The sequence below is a fragment of the Mesoplodon mirus genome (assembly GCF_964341445.2).
Source record: "Mesoplodon mirus genome assembly, chromosome: 2".
Classification (NCBI taxonomy): Eukaryota; Metazoa; Chordata; class Mammalia; order Artiodactyla; family Ziphiidae; genus Mesoplodon; species Mesoplodon mirus.
Window position 1 is genome coordinate 113,171,965 of NC_138977.1, and position 21,988 is coordinate 113,193,952.

The following is a 21,988-nucleotide window of genomic DNA, read 5'->3' on the forward strand; positions in this document are numbered from 1 at the left end:
TCACATATATTGCCAATAAAACTTGCGAGTTCCACCACAGGCCAGCTCTGCAACTTGCGTTTAGTGTTGGCCTGGGAAGAAATATGTTATTATTATTTCCATTGGTTCATGTCTTTCCCTCTATTGTGGAAATGTGATTTTCTTGCATTTTCCCCTCAATATATTGATGCACTTTCTCTCATCTGATTTCATTCATCTTTTTTTTTTTTTTTTTTTTGGATGTAGACCGTTTTTAAAGTCTTCATTGAATTTGTTACAATAGTGCTTCTGTTTTGTTTTGGTTTTTGGCCGTGAGGCATGTGGGATCTTAGCTCCCTGACCAGGGATCGAACCTGCACCCCCTGCACTGGAATGCACAGTCTGCTTAACCAGTGGACCGCCAGGGAAGTCCCTTCACTCGTGTATCTTATATGTCTCACAGATTTCTTTTACTGATGACAGTGCTTGCTTCCGCCCTGTTTCAAAAAACTATTTAATAAAGTGTCCTGCTTCTGTATTTATCTCAAAGCTTTTCTACTGATTACTTTACCCGATTCTTTTCATTTTTCCAATGCTGTGGATTAACATAATTTTTTTTTCTTGTTTGGTTCTTTGCCACAGTCCTCTCCCTAAATATCTGCTCCATTGACCTTGGTTTGATCAGACTATGACTGTTGCATGACACTGAAACCAGAGGAAGGACTGACATGCTTTGATGTTGAAGAAGTTTCTCTCTGTCTCAGGTGGTGTCATTTTGCAATCATATTTATTATGTCTATCGAGCGTATTTGTTTATCTTATGTTTTCAGTATCTAGAGAACATTACAAATGACATCAGCATTATAAGATAGCAAAAGAATGGTTGGGAGAATGAGCATGAGTAATTTTTAAAAACACATTTTAAAATTATGATAAAATACATCCTCAGCAATTTTTAAGTGTGCATATAGTTCAGTGGTATTAAGTACCTTCACACTGTTGGGCAACCATCATCCATCTCAAGAACTCTTTCCACCTTGCAAAACTAAACTCTGTACCCATGAAACATTACCTCTCCGTTCCCACTCTCCCTGGCACCTGACAACCAACTACCATTTTACTTCCTCTGTCTATGAGTTTGACTCCTCTAGGTCCCTTATATTAATGGAATCATAAAGTATTTGCCCTTTGGTGACTGACTTATTTCACACAGCATAATGTCCTCAAAGTTCATCCACAATGCAGCATGTATCAGAATTCCCTTCCTTTTTAAGGCTGAATAATATTCACTGTATGGATACACCACATTTTGTTTTTCCATTCATCTGTCCATGGACACTTAGGTTGCTTCTTCCCTTTGAGGACTGTGACCAAGGCTGCCATGAACGTGGGTGTGCAAGTATCTCTTCAGAGTGTGTGCAATTTTAAAAGGCTTAAAGTCACAGAGTAACACAGATATAGGATGAGAACTGTGCACAAGTGCTTAAGTTTACTGTGGAAAGCACTTCACGTCAGATGGGAGCGCTGCAGAAGAGGGAACTGTTGAGTGGCACTTTCAAGGTGGTAAGAATTTGGAAGCCGTGCTCAGGGAGGGCACTGGGCCTATTAGTATTGTGCACAGAATAATCATAAATGTTGAGAAATGAGTGATGCGGGGGGGTAAAATGCGGGTGGGACAGTATCTAGGCTAGAACATACGGTACTGGCCAGAATAAATGAGGAGAATGTTATGCAATTGATATAAAACATTAAACACCATGATTTTCATGTTTCTGCAAAGAAATCATGACAATGAGAAAGTGAGTTTCTTAGAACTGAAGAGCTATGCATTGGACTGTATGTCCCTTGAGGGCAGGCCTAGCTCACAACTGTGACCCAATGCCCAGCAAACAGTACTTGCACTGGCACCCAGGGGCACTCAGTGAACATCTGTCAGATACATGTATAAGTGATCTCCTCTAGGCACCTCATGCTCATACAAATGCAAAAGATGCTTGTTGCTGATGAAGATGGGCTAAAAGAGAATGCTGTTGTTGCTGGTTTTATCTGGAGGAATTAGGGCTGACTGGCATAGCTCTATGAAATAACAAAGGTATTGGATCTGAAACATACTAAGAAAGAAGAATCTGTGAGACAAAAATGCTAGAACTCTTTGGCTAGGATTTTGTTTATATCTATTGTCAATACCCAAATGCGTTAGCTTGTTCTAAGTTACTTTAACTTTCTATAACCAATGGGGATTTTAACAAGGTATTAATTTCTTTCCCTCTGCCCTGAGTGTGTTCTCAATCACTACCTTTCTTTTGCAAGGCTCGCCTGTAGTCAATATTTTCTTATTAAGATACTTGTCATCCTAAAGGATACAGAAGCAGAAACAGACTCACATAGAAAGCAAACTTATGGTTACCAAAAGGGAAAGGGGTTGGGGAGGGATAAATTAGGAGTTTGGGATTCGCAGATACAAACTACTATGTATAAAATAGATAAGATAGGGGCTTCCCTGGTGGCGCAGTGGTTGAGAATCTGCCTGACGATGCAGGGGACGCAGGTTCGAGCCCTGGTCTCGGAGGATCCCACATGCTGCAGAGCAACTGGGCCCGTGAGCCACAGCTGCTGAGCCTGTGCATCTGGAGCCTGTGCTCCACAACAAGAGAGGCCGGGATGGTGAGAGGCCTGCGCACCGCGATGAAGAGTGGCCCCCGCTTGCCACAACTGGAGAAAGCCCTCGCACAGAAATGAAGACCCAACACAGCCAAAAGTAAATAAATAAAATTAAAAAAAAAAAGATAAACAACAAGGTCCTACTGTATAGCACAGGGAACTATATTCAATATCTTGTAATAACCATAATGGAAAAGAATATGAAAAAATAATTATATATATATATATACTTGAATCACTTTGCTGTACACCTGAAACTAACACAACATTGTAAATCACCTATACTTCAGTTAAAAAAAAAAAAGGAACACAACATGATTCTAATTAATGGATATGCTTATTTTGTTATATTAGACTAGTCTATCTTTACTTCTTCCAGGGTGGAAAAAAAAGAAACAATGCATTCATTAATTATCTTCTGTTTATGCATAAACAGTAGAGGTTTTATTTTTTTCCCCTAAATGTGATTACATGCCAGCAATAAATGGATGTGACTGGCACTGCACTAGAATTGAATACTGGGATTTGATGGTTTTACGTGTTAAGCCAGGGAAGAAAATTTAGTCTACACTTCCATGTTGGAAACGCCCTGGCTGAAGGCACTGAGTCCACCTGTGTATTCTTGGGTCCTAAATGGAACATGATAAGTATGTTTGCTGACTATTTCTAGCACATATCATCCTCAACATGGTATTATTGGTAATGAAATTATAAGGTTTTCCAATCCTAGACTCAGGATATAAAACAAATGTTTTACAGACTTGAGGTTGCCAAGGGGGAGAGGGGTGGGGGAGGGATGGACTGGGAGTTTGGGATTAGCAGATGCAAACTAGTATATATGAAATGGATAAAAAACAAGGCCCTACTGTATAGCACAGGGAACTATATTCAATATCTTGTAATAAACTATAATGGAAAAGAATATGAAGAGGAATATATACATGTATAACTGAATCACTTTGCTGTGCAGCAGAAATTAATACAACATGGTAAATCAACTATACTTCAATAAAATATATTAAAAAAACAGATGTTTTAGACTATAAAGATCAAAGATAGTTAATAAATATGCCATGAGAAACTGCAGTGAAACGAGGCAGCGCCAGCGTGGGCTGGATGCATCAACCCTGGTCTGGCCTTCTGTGTCCGGGTAGCAGACAGCCATGCACATGCCGAGGAGGCACTGGCCCAGGCACACAGGGGTCCCTCCAGCTACTCTCAACGTTTATTATTCGGGAGCTGTGTTCTTTAGGTGTTTGTGAAAGGTCAGCGTCTAATCTGGTTCCGCCCACAGCTACACAGTTATAGTTTCCTTCACCGCATTTGCCCTCGTTTAGTATCATTTGACATTCTCTCTGCTTGGCAGTTTTCTCTTTAATTCCTTTTGGAAAATTATTTTTTCCCTAGTTTGTCATTTTACCTAAAAAATGTGTTCTGGAGTTGTCTGCTTTTTCTGTCTTTCCTATTTGAAACACCTCCCATAAACTCCTTACTTATGAGAAAAATAATTCACTTTATCAGCATCATAAGGTGATAACTGTTTTGTGAACGGTTTCTTAAAGACGACCTGGACTCATTAGTAAGTTATTTCATGGGGAATGTTTTGAGCAATCAATTACTGACTTGAGGCTGGGAGGGAAGGGAGCAGGGACAAAGGCACAATGGTCCACTTGCTGGATACACAGAATGCACAGAAGTGAGCAAAAGCCAGGCTCTGCCTTGGGCATCACATAAGTGGCCTTCCTGGACAAGGCTAGGGGAATTTGTCATCATCTGCTTGTCAACTTTCTTGGGAGCATCAGCTATCATCCTGCTTAAAGGGATCAGGCATGACCACGTGGTACCTAGAGGCCTTTTCTGGCTCTATTATTCCATGAGGCTGTTGGTTTTTACATGCCTAGATTGAATGTCATTATGTCACTGATTCCAAGTCTCAGTTTCTGGAGGGGTATCACCTTATCTGCCTCCTTCATCAAGTTTTCTTAAAAATTAGAAAACATAATGTAGGATACAGTGCTTTGAAATTAGATTATGTATAATGACAATGATCCCACTTTGGCATAAATCTGTGATAAACTTTCCACCACTGGTTTGTAACATTTCACTCTCAAACTTCTGAGTACCTGACTAAACCAATCTTTCTGATATTAACCTCTCATCCTCCTCCTTATTATTATTGTTATTGTTATTTTAATTATTATTTTTTTTGAGACCAGAGTTCTAGTCTATTTCTTTGCCACTTTATACCTGTGGGGAAACTACAGCTGTTGGGTTTGGTTCTCCATGCATGTCCTTTTTTTCTTTTTCATTGATTTTTTTTTTTACTGTTTCATTGCTACTCTGGGTACCTACGTTACTTAGGTAATGATGCAAACAGTGCAAATTTCCTAGGCTCCTTGAAGGCACAACTGAATCAAAAACATTTCCACGTCTCATTTTTCAGCAATGGTGTTACCGTTCAGAACACAAGTTTCACTCCTATTGATTATTTATACATATTTTTTTTTGCCTTGCACATTAGGGTAAATGTGGGGATAGATAATAGGAATCTTTGCTTACTAAGGTTATATAATAATTAACTTAAGTATAACTATCAAGTTACCTTCCTGGATTGATACTGAAAAGCAGGATCTGGGTCTCAGTCTAAACTTTTTCTTCTGCGTTGGCAATTTTTCTAGTTGCAAAAGTTATTTGAAGAAGTACTCACTGAGTTTCTGGAGAATAACGATTCTTCAATATACTCACATTTCATGCTGGGTAAATTATCATCACTGTACACCCACCTTTACATGTGTTGAAACAGATTCTGGCTAAAGAAATGCACAGTCCCTGGAAAGTAGCAAAAAGCTTTTCTCCTGCAACTCCTGGTACTCATCTTAGTTATCCTTGTGTTAGTTTTCTATCCTGGTTTTACTAACCCAAATGCAAGTTATAAGACACTGTTTGGGAATCCCAGCATCAGAATTAAGTCATATGTATTGTTAGTTGGTTATAAAAGAGCAATTATTATTATTATTATCATTTTTTTAACTTCTTTATTGGAGTAGAATTGCTTTACAATGGTGTGTTAGTTTCTGCTTTATAATCTTTGCTGGGACAAAGAGCAATCATTAATACTTAATTGTGTTGGTGATGGTGCCATAATTTTTGAACGGCATTGTAATTTAGTGGATTAGATTCCCATCCAGAAATACTTCCATTAATGTTTCTCTTTTATGACTTTTCGAATGTTCAAAGTGCAGTTTTAGAAAACTGTATTCTGATTTTGGAATTTAAAGATTCTGTTCTTAACCTTCAATAAAGCAGTTTCAAATCTGCCCCTTTTGCATTCCACAAGGAAGTGAGCCCTGGTGTGCGTGTCGAGGGCACATCGACATGTGCCCTTGACATGTCTGGGAGGCAGCACACATAAGGCCTGGGGCCCATCCGCACCCTTCTGCCCTTCATCACTGGCACTCCCTTGGCGCCTGGCTCTTGGTTTCTATTTCCCACCCAGCACCAGGTAGTGCAGAATGGAAGTGAGTGTCATCAGAATGTGCACCAGAATCTGGGAATATCTTGATAACTGACGTGAGTGGAGAGTCACTTCAAGACCAGCAAGGACTCCAAGTAAAGGAATCAGAGGGCCTCCACTGCCCTGTTCTCTTGGAGACAAATCAGATCGCTCCACATACTAAAGTAGATTAACTGGGGTAGAGGATGGGACATGCTGTTGCTCTTTAGATCAAGCAGAGATCAGTGTGTATGTGACTGATTACAGACCCTAACCACAGTATCATTGAAAGAGTTGGCCGACTTTATCCTACCCGATGGACACACCATAAAGTAAATAAGGCGGCTTGAATTTGAACAACAGCTGAACTACAGATGCTTTCTTCTGATTTGGGATGACCACCTAACCTATTAAGTCAGAACATGCAGCTCTTTCTGCTGTTTGCCTCCTTGGATGGTCTAGAGGCACATCATAAGGTAGAAATAAACCCACAAAAATCACCATGGGGGGCTTCCCTGGTGGCGCAGTGGTTGAGAGTCTGCCTGCCGATGCAGGGAACACGGGTTCGTGCCCCGGTCCGGGAGGATCCCACATGCCGCAGAGCGGCTGGGCCCGTGAGCCATGGCCGCTGAGCCTGCGCGTCCGGAGCCTGTGCTCCACAACGGGAGAGGCCACAACAGTGAGAGGCCCGCGTACAGGAAAAAAAAAAAAAAAATCACCATGGGTTATGACATTTCTAGTTTGCCTTCAGTTTGACGATGCAAGAGAATGTAAGTAGAGAAAAGAAGAAATCTCATTCAATGCCTCTGTTGTGTGAGTCCCTAATGAACAATATACACATCTAGCTGTGGCCATTTTAAAATGGCTATAGCTTTAGTGTGAGATTGTTTAAAGAAATACATAATTAACCCTGAAATGTAAAGCAGAAAAAGCACAATTTTTGGCCACTCGTTTTGCTGTCTCTCTTGAAGATCAGTGAGGCATCATCCTATTTACTGTGCTGTAGAACTACTGGTTCTTCTGGGCTTGGGGATTCAAAAATGGATTATCTGAACGACCTGGAGTTCTTGCCCACCTGATAAACATGGGGTGCGGCCTTGCCCGTGTCCTGGATGCCTTATGAGCACAGGGGCAGGTAGCTGTCTCTGGGGCGGCCCCTGAGACTGTGTCTAGAAATGAACTGTGAAAAGGGTGAGGACCAGGGTCGGAGGGGACTAGGGGACCCCAGATCAGTCACAGAGCCTCTTCATTTATGAGAACCAGAAGATGACTGGCAGGGCAAAACAGCTCTTAGACACCTCTAGCCTGCTCTGTACTTCAAGCTTTACTGTAAACAACACATTAACAGGATGATGGTATTCTGATTTAGCAGCCTGACATATGTCAGAGCTCACGGTAACAGGGCTTCAGTGAGATTTTTTCCATACACGTTTCTTCAATGAACATTTCAACATAGCAAATACTTCCCACAGTCATCTTAATGACTTTAATCTTCACACTTATCTTTTCTACAGGCTTTTGCACATGCATTTAACTTTCCAATCAACTTTCCCCGATCCTCTAAATGTGTGTATATGCAGCTCAATGTCTTTAACTATCGTTGTCAACACGGCCAGAAAATAGTAGAAAATTGAGGTCAAATGCAGGCTGAGCCAGGAAGGGATTGTAGATCCATCTGTTTGCTACTCTTCTCCCTCCGAAGGAACCACAGGTCCCAAGATGACAGCTGATCTCTAGAAATATTAGAAATGTAACTGTGGAAAGTGTTGACCCAAACCCTTCCCATGCATATGATGAAGTAACTGACCACGTGCCTCTCAGAGGGGTCCTAAGATGCACACCTGCAACTGTGGGATCCATGCCCACCAGCCTCCGTTATTCCAGGTGACACTGGTTGGAGGGCAGATCTCCCATAGGGGCACCGCTCCTCAGCTTGGCCGCGGGCTCCGATCAGGCAGGTGCACTGAGTGGTGGGTGGCAGAGAGGCTGACTGACATCCCTACAACATGAGGTGTGCTCAGGAGCACAGAGCACCCTGGCCATTGGGAGTCTGGCCACATGCATGACGCAGGACTGTGGCTCTCAGTCAACCAATTACATGTGAGGCAGGACTCTAGGACAAGAGGGACACATCCATTTGATTTAATAACTGGAAACCAAGGGGTTGCCAGGGGGTGGGAGGAGCACAGGAAGGGCGAGAGTGAATATCATGTACTATGATGCGTGCTGTGAGCTGAAATGTGTATCCGCGCTGCCCCCCCCCCATTCTTTCACTGAAGCCCTAACCTCCAAAGTGACCATATTTGGAGACAGTACATTTAAAGAGGTAATTAAAATTAGATAAGGTCATAAGGGTAGGCCCCTAATACAGAAGGGACACCAGGGATCTCTCTCTAGGCATGCGCAGCGGAAAGGGCAGTGAGGATATGATGAGCAGGTAGCCACCTGCAAACCAGGAAGAGAGATCTCACCCGAGACCAACTCTGTTGGCATATTGATTTTGAACCTGTCCTCCTGAGACATGTGAGAGAATACATGACTGCAGCCTAAGTCACCCAGTCTGTGGTGGCCATCAGGGTAGACAGAGACAGTGTGGCAGACACCGCAGGTACTATTAGTTCATTTAATTCTCAAAACCTCTGTGTGAAGCAGGCTTTATTATCTCCATTTTATGCGTGCCGAAACAGGCTCAGAAAAAGAAAGCCATGTCTCTAATGCTCCATGGCAAGTAAGTGTCTCTTGACATTTTAACAGGGAAGGGGCACGGTAACAGCGGAGCTCGTTTTTTGACTGAATTGCAGTTCCCTGAGTCCAGAGAGGGGGGATCTCTTTATGATTTAAAGATCTGAGCTTAGAAATCGGTGCGAGCTTGTGGAAGCCAGTGGGTGGAGTAGTGGGTTTGTCGGGGGTGAGGGTGGAGGTTGTGCATGTGAGTGCTTGTGTGTTTGGGGGAGGCATCAGCTGGGAAGAGCTGCGGGAAAGTTAAGGCAGAGGAAGCCAAAGGCAGTGCCCCCAGCAGCCCATGGGAAGCTTCTACATGCCTTTGAAAGACTCTAGGTGGTCCCAAGGACCCAGGGGGAGCTCTGGCCCATGATGATTTCAGTGGGGCTGTGTCCTATCTTGAAAATTTCGGCAGTTCTGGGGAGGGGACCATTAGAGAATATGACTCACATCAAACTTACGTAGAAACCCCTGTTAGGAAGGGGAAGGTTAGGAGATAAAGGCTGTTGTGCAAAGACTCAGGGAAGGAGACCCTGAACGAAGAGCTAGCCTGGATTTAAGTAGGTCTTCAGGATTGAACAGGGAGCTTCCATGATGGGCATTCCTGGCTCCCTAGAGAGGGTCACGAGTGCAGCAAACTCTTGGGTGGCACTTTCTATGTCCAAGTATTCTGCAAAGCTTTTGGCATACATCAGCTCATCTATCCTCAGAAGTGCTTTTTGAAACCTGTACTAATATCCCTAAGTTTATAGATAAAGAAAGTGAGGCACAGAGGGGCTGGATGTAGTTTCTCAGGTCACACAGCCAGTAAAGGGGCCAAGGTTTGAGCCCAGGTGGACTCACTCCCCTGTTCTTAACCACTAAATTCCACCTCCTGGTGACTTCCTGAAGAAATCCACCTTGCTCTGTACCTCCTGGACCAGAAGAGGGGCAGGCAGGCATGGCCAGCAAAGTTCTGAGCCTGGTATCAGAAAGGCTGACATTGACTCTTTTTCTTCCTCCACCTGTGTCTCAGTTTGCCTTCATTCAAACAGTGTCATTCACTATAGATCTTACTTATAGACTCTCCATGGGATTAGTGAGGGAATTCTTGGAAGTTATTAATAATTCTGCTCAGGAAAACAGGATTATGTGGATTAAAAAAAAAAAGGAGCATTCCTGCTGGAGTAGTAAAGCAAGACTGTATTAGGAAAGACCATCTCTTTGAAGCAAGGCAAACACATTCCCTTAGCCTGAATCAGCCTCATGGGAATAGGTAGCAGCAGACATCAATCATACTGAGGTGTAGCCTTTTCTGCCTTCTAGAACCTTCTCTGCAGCCCTGTGGCTCTGCCAGCTATGAGAGCATCCAGATGGCATTAACTGGTGGGTGAATCCTCTGGATATACAACACTGGGAGGAGAGTCTGAGGGGAGAAACCTGACTAGAAGCCTGGCTTTGTTTTTTGTTGTTGTTGTCGTCATTTCTCTTTTCTTTTTTTTAAAAATTAATTATTTGTTTATTTTTGGCTGCATTGGGTCTTCATTGCTGCACGCAGGCTTTCTCTAGTTGCGGCGAGCAGGGCCTACTCTTTGTTGTGGTGGCGGGCTTCTCACTGCAGTGGCTTCTCTTGTTGCAGAGCACGGGCTCTAGGTGCATGGGCTTCAGTAGTTGTGGCACGGAGGCTCAGTAGTTGTGGCGCATAGGCTTAGCTGCTCTGCAGCATGTGGGATCTTCCGGGACCAGGGCTCGAACCCATATCCCCTGCACTGGCAGGCAGATTCTCAACCACTGCGCCACAGGGAAGCCTCTTTTTTGTTGTTTTTGTTTGTTTGATTCTTTCTTTTGGCTTCCTAAATGACCCTTAGCCAAAAAGAAAAAAGAAAAGGCCAACCAGAATGAAATGTATTGATGTCTGATGAACTGTAATGACCTATTGTCCAATTTGTCATTGAGATAAAAGTGCCACATTGATTTTGCTGAAGTGCTGTCACTACACATCATTCATCTGGAGAAGAGTCAATTAAGAGTGCAATTCAGAGATACATAAAATCCGGACCAAAGGTGTAGCAGGAGACCCAGGCAACGTGTGCCTCAAGATCAAATACAGGTTTCAAGATCAAAGTGTCTCCCTCCTCCTCCTGAAGTCAATTTACCTCTGTTCAATGTTCAAATAACATTTTGTTTCACATTTGATTTAATTGCCTGTAGGTTGAGCTAGACCTACCTGGTGGCAAATATTCTGGCATTTTCTTTATACTTGGGTCTATGAGCTCACTTCCTTCCACTTTTCAAATAAGTTTTTCTGAAAAATTTAAGCTTTCAGAAAGACTGTACTATATTATTGGGTTTAATTACTGTAAGTTCTGAAATAAGTACCATTTCAATGAAGATATGGACTTATGCATAGTATATGGAATCAGACAACAAGGCAGGAGGGCTCTTAGAATGTTTTAGACAAACCTCTTCATTTTACAAATAAAGAAACTTGCTTAAAAATGGAAGAAAAGGGACTTCCTTCCTGGCACAGAGGTTAAGAATCTGCCTGCCAATGCAGGGGACATGGGTTCAAGCCCTGGTCCGGGAAGATCCCACATGCCGCAGAGCAACTAAGCCCGTGCACCACAACTACTGAGCCTGCGTGCCACAACTACTGAAGCCCCCACGCCTAGAGCCCGTGCTCCGCAACAAGAGAAGCCACCACAGTGAGAAGCCTGCACACTGCAACTAAGAGTAGCCTCCACTTGCCGCAACTAGAGAAAAGCCTGTGTGCAGCAGCTAAGACCCAATGTAGCCAAAAAAAAAAAATAAAAATAAAATAAAAGAAATGGAAGAAAAAATTTCCACAAAACAAAGTGAAGAGATTTGAAATGTAGTTCAAAGTCACATATTCCCTTGCCTGGGAGAGTCCTGAAAATGAATACGCTCTGATTTGTGATGACAGTACAGAGGAGGGTATACATAAATCAACACAGCTACTTTCAATTTTATTCATGAACCCTTTTCTGTGGCCTTTAATTGGCAAAACTGACTTTATCTCTGCCTTCTGATAACATGATGAGGTGCTAAAATGTATAAAAGGGATCATGGGTGGTTTGCCAGAGGAAAGGGAAAGAAAAGCAAGTACACAGTAACATGAAGGATCAGGAGGTTCAAAAAACTAAAAATAGAGTTGCCATATGATCCAGCAATCCCCTTCTGGGCATAGATCTGGACAAAATTATAATTTGAAAAGATACATGAACCCCTATGTTCACAGCAGCACTATTTACAATAGCCAAGACTTGGAAGCTACCTAAATGTCCATCGACAGATGAATAGATAAAGAAGATGTGGTAGGGACTTCCCTGGTGGCACAGTAGTTAAGAATCCAACTGCCAATACTGGGGACACAGGTTCGAGCCCTGGTTTGGGAAGATCCCACATGCCACAGAGCAACTAAGCCCATGAGCCACAACTATTGAAGCCCCACGCCTAGAGTCTGTGATCCACAACGGGAGAAGCCACCGCAATGAGAAGCCCACACACTGCAACAAAGAGTAGCCCCAACTTGCCGCAACTAGAGAAAGCCCACGTGCAGCAACAATGACCCAATGCAGCCAAAAATAAATAAAATTAAAGAAAAAGAAGATGTGGTAAATACATACAATGGAATACTACTCAGCCATAAAAAAGAATGAAATCATACCATTTGTAGCAACATGGATGGACCTAGACATGATCACACTGAGTGAACTATCAATAAGTCAGAAAGAGAAAGAAAAATACAATATGATATCACTTATATGTGGAATCTAAAATATGACAAATGAACTTACCTGTGAAACAGAAACAGACTCAACAGACATAGAGAACAGACTTATGGTTGCCAAGGGGGAGGGGGTTGGGGGAGGGATGGGTTGGGAGGTTGGGATTAGCAGATGCAAACTGTTATATATAGAATGGTTAAACAACAAGATCCTACTGTATAGCGCAGGGAACTACATTCAATATCCTGTGATAAACCATAATGGAAAAGAATATGAAAAAGCATACATATATATGTATAACTGAAACACTTTTTCTGTACAGCAGAAATTACCACAACATTGTAAATCAACTATACTTCAATAAAATAAAATAATAATAAAAAGAAAAGAATCAGGAGGAGCCAAAATCCTGTTCCTATCTCTGAGGCCGACTGAATCACCCTCAGAAACCACTTGCTTTGCTGAAACACAATGCCTCATTTATAGCACTTCTGCGTGCTGCCTACTGTCGACCCTCTTTCTCCCAAGCTCAGCCACTCGTCAGCGTGCCTCATCCCTGGGATGACAGACAAATCAGCATTACAGGCAATTTCACTGACATCCATAATGCTGAAGGTGCCAGCAGGTACACGTGGTAGTTACCACAGGTGAAAGGAAAACAGGTGCATTCCCCCCCGGGTGGGGTTGGGGGAGGGAAAGGAAGCTTTGTGTGCTTCTGAAATTCACATTATATTTGTCTCCAGGCCCAGGCAGCTTTGATCTGACTCAAGACTATTTCTCTTATGAGTGACTAAGAGGAGAAGCAGCCAACACTGTAAAGCAGGGAAGGCTAAGTTTGCTTAGAAATAACAGCAGATAAACTCTATGGTGCCTTGCTTAAATGCCATGCACAAGACTTAGATAATCCATATGCATTTTGTGATACTGAGAGGGAGAGAGACAGAGAAAGGGAGAGAGAAGGAAAGAATGAGAGAAAGAGAATCAGAAAGAAAAGGAGAGAAAAAGAGTGAGAGAGAGCGAGAGAGGGAAAGAAACCACATACTGAACTTCATTCTCACTTTGATATTTACCATTTGACTTCTAGACCATGAGCACCTCAAGTGATTATAATCTTTCATTTAAACTTGGATTCAAACAACCAAAAACAATCTCAGATTGGCCTTCTGAGATTATTTCATCCGTTTTTTTCCTAAGGCAAGTTAATAACTTTCACAGGATTATTGTGAAGTTGGGTGTGAATAAAAGCAAAGAACTCTGTCACTGGGAAGGCCGTCCTACAACTCTATATGTGAAAGTTGCCTTTACTTCACAGTAGAAAGAGGGCAGGTTTTAGAAGGAGATACATTGGTCTGTTACTCCACTACTTCCTGAAGAAGCTTCTGCAGAAAACTAGTTCCATGAAAGTTTCTTTAAAAAAATGAATTTAGCTTTCCCAGCACCATTTATTGCAGACTGTCTTTCCTCCATTGTACATTCTTAACTCCTTTGTCATGGATTAATTGACCATGGGTGCATGGGTGTATCTCTGGGCTTTCCATCCTGTTCCATTGATCTATAGGTCTGTTTTTGTGCCAGTACCATACTGTCTTGATTACTGAGCTTTGTAGTATAGTTTGAGGCCAGGGAGCCTGATTCCTCCAGCTCCATTTTTTTCTTTCTCAAGACTGCTTTGGCTATTCGAGGTCTTTTGTGTTTCCATACAAATTTAAAAATTATTATGCAGGCAAAAAAAAGAATGAAATAATGCCATTTGCAGCAACATGGCTGGACCTGGAGATTATCATATTAAGTGAAATAAGCCAGATAGAGAAAGACAAATATCATATGATATCACTTACATATGGAATCTAAAAAAAATGATACAAATGAACTTACAAAACTGAAACAGACCCACAGACATAGAAAACAAACATATGGTTACCAAAGAGGAAAGAGGGCTAGTATGTATGTATGTATGTATGTATATATATATATATATATATATATATATATATATCCAAATCACTGTGCTGTACACCTGAAACACGACATTTTAATCAACTACACTTCAATTAAAAAATGAATTTAGCAAAGGATGCCCACTATATTCTCCCGTTCAGAGATTCACAATACATATCAGTATACTAATGGTCCTAAGAAGTACAACCTACACTTAAAAAGGTGGGGTGGGCGGTGTGAGAAAAAAATCTAACTTAGACTAATCAGAATTTCAAACACTTGTTCGATCAAAAAAACTTTTCTCTATGAACGAATTTTGGCAAATATTCAGTTTCCCAACTGCTTCAGCAAACAGCTTATCTCCTACTTCCCAGTCTTATTCCAAATGGAGGGGGAAGGCACTGAGAAATCCCAAGAAAATGAAGTAATCACAGCATAGCAGTTAAGTCCCCAAGGTCACATAGGTGGGAAATGCAAAAGGACTTGATGCATGTGAAATGTTTAACAACATATTCTATAGTTTCTGGGAAACCCTACCACGTACATCTTATAAGTAAACACATACATGTTTATGGGACTATTCTCCGTTTGGTAGGGGAGACTTAAACAAGTGGTTAAGGGAATTCCCCCAAGTTTCACCATCAGTTCTGGGAATGCCTCAGTGAGACCCAGGCTCCATTGCTCAGCAATCACCAACACCACTGGATAGGACCTCCCATCTTACTGCTGGAGAGTCATCATAATGGCAGGACCAGATCATCTTTCCTCTAAGAGAAGTGATGTTTTCTACCAGATACTAGATTATAGCAAAAGACTCCAAGGGGACAAAAATCCTTCCCCAGGATGGTGGCAATCAGCCAGTTCATGCATGATTGAAACGAAACCAAGCTTTGCTTCTGGTGTTGATCCCAGGATCTCTGCTGCTGAGTTGGTAGCCATGGTTTCAGGTTCACACAAGAATCCTAGGTGTACTCTCTACATGACTGATATCCAAAGGTCTAAGAAATGGATTGAAAACGAGTAAATAGATACAACTGCAAAGAGACTAGTATTATTATAAAACTTGTCCATAAATTTTCTTAGTATAAATCATGAATTTTTTTTTTTTTTTTTTTTCTTTTTGCGGTATGCGGGCCTCTCACTATTGTGGCCTCTCCCGTTGCGGAGCACAGGCTCCGGACGCGCAGGCCCAGCGGCCGCAGCTCACGGGCCCAGCCGCTCCGCGGCATATGGGATCCTCCCAGACCGGGGCACGAACCCGTATCCCCTGCATCGGCAGGCAGACTCTCAACCACTGCGCCACCAGGGAGGCCCTAAATCATGAATTTTAAAATAGTATTTAAAGTAAATAGACTTAAAGGGCTTACATGGGGAACCCACTATAGTTTCTATCCCCACTGTATCTTATATGTCTCGCTTTCCTGTAACTGTAACTTGTGTTGTTAGTTTTGCAGGGTAGAGACAATATTTTTTATTTTTTGGATTCCACCTGACACATATCAGGCTCTTGATATATTTTATCAAATGAGTGAGTGAATGTATAAATGAAGGTGGCTTAAAAAGTCATTTAATCCATATTCTGTGCCTTGTACTTCATTTCATGCTGCTCACTTGCAAAATTTATCCATTGGTCACTGAATAGCTTTACCTTCTATTCATTTTGGTTGCCTCCCAACCTGTGATACTTTTTGATGCTATAAATTGTTTCTTTTATCATGTTTTTTAATTGGGTTTAAAACATCCTTAAACTGTGATTAAAATAACATGGAACAGTTCCTTCTCCCTCTTGAAATTTCTCCTAAAGTGACTTTGACATTAAATGCCTGATAACCATGTAAAAGATGCAAAGCATGAATCAACATGCGGGTCTCATTCTCTTGTATCCTTTCCTAACTTCTAAAGGTTAGGAAGCCAACAGAACTAACACATGCCTTATAGACTTTGGTTTATGCATCCTCGTTCTATTTCGGTAAACTGTGCTAGTGAAATCAAGGTATCAAAAATGTCAGATTGTGTCAAAAGAATCTGAGAATAGCTTTCTTTGGCTGAAGCAAAGGAGGTGACAGGAGATCAGGGGAAAATCTGTGGTTAGGGGAGGGCCAAGCTGCAGCAACCAGAGTGAGGAGGTTGAGGCTAATGTGAAGGGCTTTAGGCAACAGCCAGAAGCTTTCAGTGCCAGAGTGACAAGATCAAAGTGGCTGGCAAAGAAGATAATTTTCACATGGTCTTGGATGGCATGAATGCGAGACAATAGGTCCTGTGGTCAGCGTGCTATCACGTGCCAGATGAGCGCCACATCATAATCACTAAAATAAATCTCATCACAGACTACCTGGGAAACACAAAAGGCAGAGCCTCATTGTAGCATCGGTCTGCTCACAGTTCACAGACAGAGCATTCTCAGTTATACCCTGAAATGTTATCCAGACTTGGCAGTCAGGATGGCTTTTACCACCAAAGCAAATCATGGGCAAGTGCAAATCCATAAACTGTGTCTTGCTTTAAAAGAGAGGAGACGTTTTAAAATTTCACACATATATATTGAGTATGCTTATGCCCCGAATATGTAAGATCTCAAGGTTGCTCTATGCTCTTAGAGGCAAAACTTAGGATGATTCTAAGGATATCTTGGAAACCATGGCTCAGTTAGAACCACACACAGGTACAGGTACTCAGCAGTGAATTTTACACTTACAGATGGCCATTTTCAGAAATGCTACCAGGGCAATATTACAACGTATGAAAGGTGAAATGAGGACAACTATTTTCCTTAGCCTCAAAGGGCTGATAAGCAAGTGGCAGTGCTTAATCACAACTTGGTAGTCCAGCCCCATTTGTTAGCTCTTACTAGCAAATGATCAACGTGTCTTTGGACTTGGCCAAGGACACACTACTGATAATTGCAAGTGCTCTGAAATTTAACATTTATCACTTGGCCCTCTATGATACGCTACTGGGAGACAAAACTTCCAATCAATTCCAGGAAAATAACATTTGAAGTACGTGGCACAGGTTTAAATTCTGGGATCCTAAGCACATAATTTGGAAATCTGCCCCCTTCCCAGTCCTTCAGGTGCATTCCCCTTGAAGATCTTGGGATGTGTTCCCCTGGCAGGGCCTTTTTTTGATCTCACAGGAGGAAGTCGACATTTCCCAGGGCTAGCTTAGCTTTCCTCTGGAATACCAGCAGTGCAGTCCCCAGGGCCATGGGGAAGCGGGCTGTGACTTGGCCCCCAAGTGTCTGTAGGCTCTTCATCAGAGCTTCAGCAGGACAGCCACGTGGGCCCTCAAGTTCTCTGGCATCCCTTTCATAGCCTGAGAATGCAAAGCAGCACAGATCCCTTTCTGGTGAGGATTACCTCACAGCTGGCATTTCACCCCAGCCCCAGGGATTGCAAAAGGATATTTGGAAGAACAGTCATTACATTCTGACAGAGGAAGCACACAGATCATCTTGGGTCCCCTAAGCTTGGCCCAGGCTGATAAACACAATGCTAACGGTGGCCACATTCCACACGTGGGCCTCCTGAGAATACACTGCAACTCAAGGCAGAGGAGGAACCTTTGCGAGTCCCAAGATTGAAAACTGTAATGGCCACAAATACCCGCTCCTCCTTGGCTGAGCAGACGCTGCCTTGGCCTTTCCTGAGTCTGTCTACCACCTAGGTGGAGAAGTGTGTGGCTTCCTTATCTTCTCATGTGGCAAATCAGCTCAGCCGAAAGGGCAAAAGGAGGCTTTGCTGAAGCAAAAAGGAAAAACAACAAGTGGGCCCAAGATGTACTCCTGGGAAAGGCCAGTGTTGGGGGAGGGACGGGACAAAGTGGGGATTCACACTGGCTTCCGAGCTGAAATCTTTCGGGTTCAAAAGCTGATCTTTCTAAGCCATTTGGAGAAAAAAAAAATAGACTTTAGAGTCACAGACCCCTGGTTCCGACTTCCTTATTTCCTCCTTTTGTAAAGATTAACATGCAATGCTTCACTGGTAGCTTGTCAAGATACTACTGATAGGAAAAGACAGTATTATAAATAAGCCTTTTCAATAACTACCTGTCCACTGCATCAACACGAGCAGTCATCTGTGTTGGGTTTTATAGAAGAGCTGATAAATTCTTTTTAATCTATCTCTAGGAAACGCAAATACTTTAGGCAATTGTCTGAAAGGCTTATACAGAGTCTATGTACAGTTAAAGGTTATGAAGAAAATCAGTGGTTCGTCCTGATTCTTTCTTCATGATCCATTTTGAGTTTTAGGAAACAGAAGGGGTGACAGTCTTGTCACACTTGATTAATCAGCCCTATGGACAAAGCAAAAATTATCACCAGGCCCTTTCCAGGTGACAAGTAACAGACTTCTTTATTCCTCTAGATGTGATATATCATTAGACCTAGAAAAGATCACCTGTATAAGAGTGAAAATAGTTTACATAGCATGTAATAAAGGCAGCATGAGGTTGTCTCCTTACCCATAGCACGATTCTAGGGCAAACTCTATTTGTCTCCTTTTTTTTGAATGCCCAACATGAATTCCCACCTCCTCTGGTGTAGATTAATCCTGCCCATAAAATAAGCTAGCATTCTATTGAGTGATCAGGGCTGTAATGATTTACCTTGCCTGAAGGTCACAAAAAGGGAGAGACACAAAATAGACTTGCAATTCCTTTTTGCTCATCTGATTTCAGCTGTGACTTGTCATGATGTGTGCATACATTCTGTAAGGCTGTCTTTATCGAACTCCCATGCAGTAAATACTTCAGAGGAGCTTGGCTGCAACTGGACTTTGGGGCTATTCAGATCTGGGTCAAAATAACCAGTGTCTTGAGAAAGACAAATATCATATGATCCCGCTTATATGTGGAATCTAAAAAAATGGTACAAGTGAACTTATCTACAAAAAAGAAATAGAGCTACAGATGTAGAAAACAAACTTATGGCTACCAGGGGGTAATGGGGGGGGATAAATTGGGAGTTAGGATTGACATATACACATTACTATATATAAAATAGATAACTAATAAGGACCTACTGTATAGCACAGGGAACTCTACTCAATACTGTGTAATGGTCTATATGAGAAAAGAATCTGAAAAAGAGTGGACATATGTATATGTATAAGTGATTCACTTTGCTGTACACCTGAAATGAACACAATACTGTAAATCAACTATACTCCAATAAAAATTAAAAACAAAACAAAACCCCCCCAAAGCTCCAAAATAACCAGTGTCTCAAAATGATATTTACTGACAAAGAATTCAAATAAATTTTGGAATAGTTCTCTTTAAGAAATCTTCATTTTAAAATAAATGTAATGCATAGTCATTGTGGAACAGCTTGAAAAGAGAGCAAAGAAAAGAATAAATGAGATCATAATCTCTCATGATGCAGCCATCAAGCAGCGACTACTTTAATTATCCTGGTGTATTTCAGCATTTAGGGATACGTGTGTATAAAGCAAAAAACTTGATTAAGTGTATTTCCAACGTCTTACAGCAAATTTGTCTCTGTTACATGTACTAAAAAGAATAAATTAGAGTTTTTATTTGGTGAAGCTGATGAGTTAAAATACAACAGGGCACACAAAGATCAAAGAGGAAGTGAGGAAAGCCAGAAAACATTTCACTTAAATATCTGAATGCCATGCATGATTACTAAGCCAAAGAAAAACTATTTATCTGGCCTGAAGAATGTTATTTAAATCCCAGGCTCATTCATGCTAAACAGAGGCAACATTTTCCATTCACTTCTCCAAGGCTTTTCTTCTCCTGGAAGAGACTCCCTTTTCTCCCCCTCTAGCATTCCTATTTATGGGCTTAATGCCCACAATTGAGAAGGATAAGTTTAGAAGGTATTCACTGCCAAAATGATGATATTCAAATGGTAGGACAATTTTAAACAAGGTGATTTTTTTTACGTTGTGCCAACCTATAAACATTATTCTTGCCATAAAACTCTAAACTAAAACCCACTAATAAAACGGCCAGAAGAATAATTATTTACAACAAGGTATTAGGGAGTTGGAACTACTTTTCTTTCTCTAAAGAACAAAAAGGAACTACATTTTTAAAGATTAAAAAGGTCACATGATCTTCTACCGAAATAAGACTTTTGCTTCTTTTCTTATATTTTCATCGTGTTAGCAACTAAAACCTGCAGATGGATGTGTTAGTCAAATCCTGAGACTTTGCTAGACACAGTCATCTAATACTAACCTCAAATAAAGAAACTGCATTAATGGGAATTTTCATTATCATCACCATAAAAGTCATGTGGAGCCACAGCCATTTGGAATATTCTTTGACCAGGGAGCAGTCTACGGAGAGATGACAGAATACATGCTTCTTTCTGGTTCTTCCCTGAACTATTATCTTTACATCTTGAAAGATAACGGAAGTGCATCTAATATTTCTAGATGCCTTGTCTATCTAGCTTTTCTTTCAGTGATTAACTTTCCTTGCCAAAATTGCCTAGTCTGCTTACAGATATAGAGAACAAACTAGTGGTTGGTTACTAGTGGGGAGAGAGGCAAGATAGGGGTAGGGGATTAAAGAAGTACAAACTACTGTGTATAAAATAAATAGGCTACAAGGATATATCATATAGCACAGGGAATCTAGCCAATATTTTATAATAACTTTAAATGGAGCATAAGCTATAAAAATATTGAATCATTATGTTGTACACCGGAAACTAACATAAAATTGTAAATCAACTATACTTCAAGTTAAAACAAACAAACAAACAAACCAAAAGAACCCCTGCCTATTCTGAACCATGAAAAGAAAGTTAAAATTTGTCTAATTTTTTTAGAAGGGGAAATAGCATGCAGGTATGTATTTGTTTTCTATGATATATGTGAACACAGTAATGGCCCATTTCTCAGAGGAAGCCTGGCCCTATGGCGTGTGGGCACACTCAAGATCATGTGACCTGCAACACTACACACCCTTACTTTGTAGGCCTGATGCATCTGGCCCACTAATTCACTTACTGCTGTCAGCTTAATTCCTGCAGTCAATCCTATTTTCTTGCTAAGCATGTCCACTTACTCCTGATGAACTCAACACTTATAATCTCTGGAGGCCCACAGATGTGTATGTGGGGTGTAACTCCAACCCATACTGCAGGGCCCTGCTTAACACCTGTGCACAAGTGGGTTTTTTTTTGTTTTGTTTTGTTTTTTTAAGTGAATGAGGCCAAGGCCATTTTAAGCAAGCAGTCAGGGCACTGGAAGAGCAGAAGTTCTGAGATCTGAGATTTTCTTTCGTGTCTCTTATTCATTAGATGGCTGCTCAAAGCTGGGCAAAAGCTGCTACTGAATTGGAGGCTGGCAGCCGAGGGCTCATTCCATCCCAGAACCTCTCCCAGGAACCTGCAGACAGGAGCAGGGTAGGTGCTTTATGTGGAGCTGTGTCAAAGGTGTCTGGGCAGGCTGGGTTCCTTGATATCTTGGCCCAAGGAATCAAAAGCTTTCAAAATACAAAACTCACT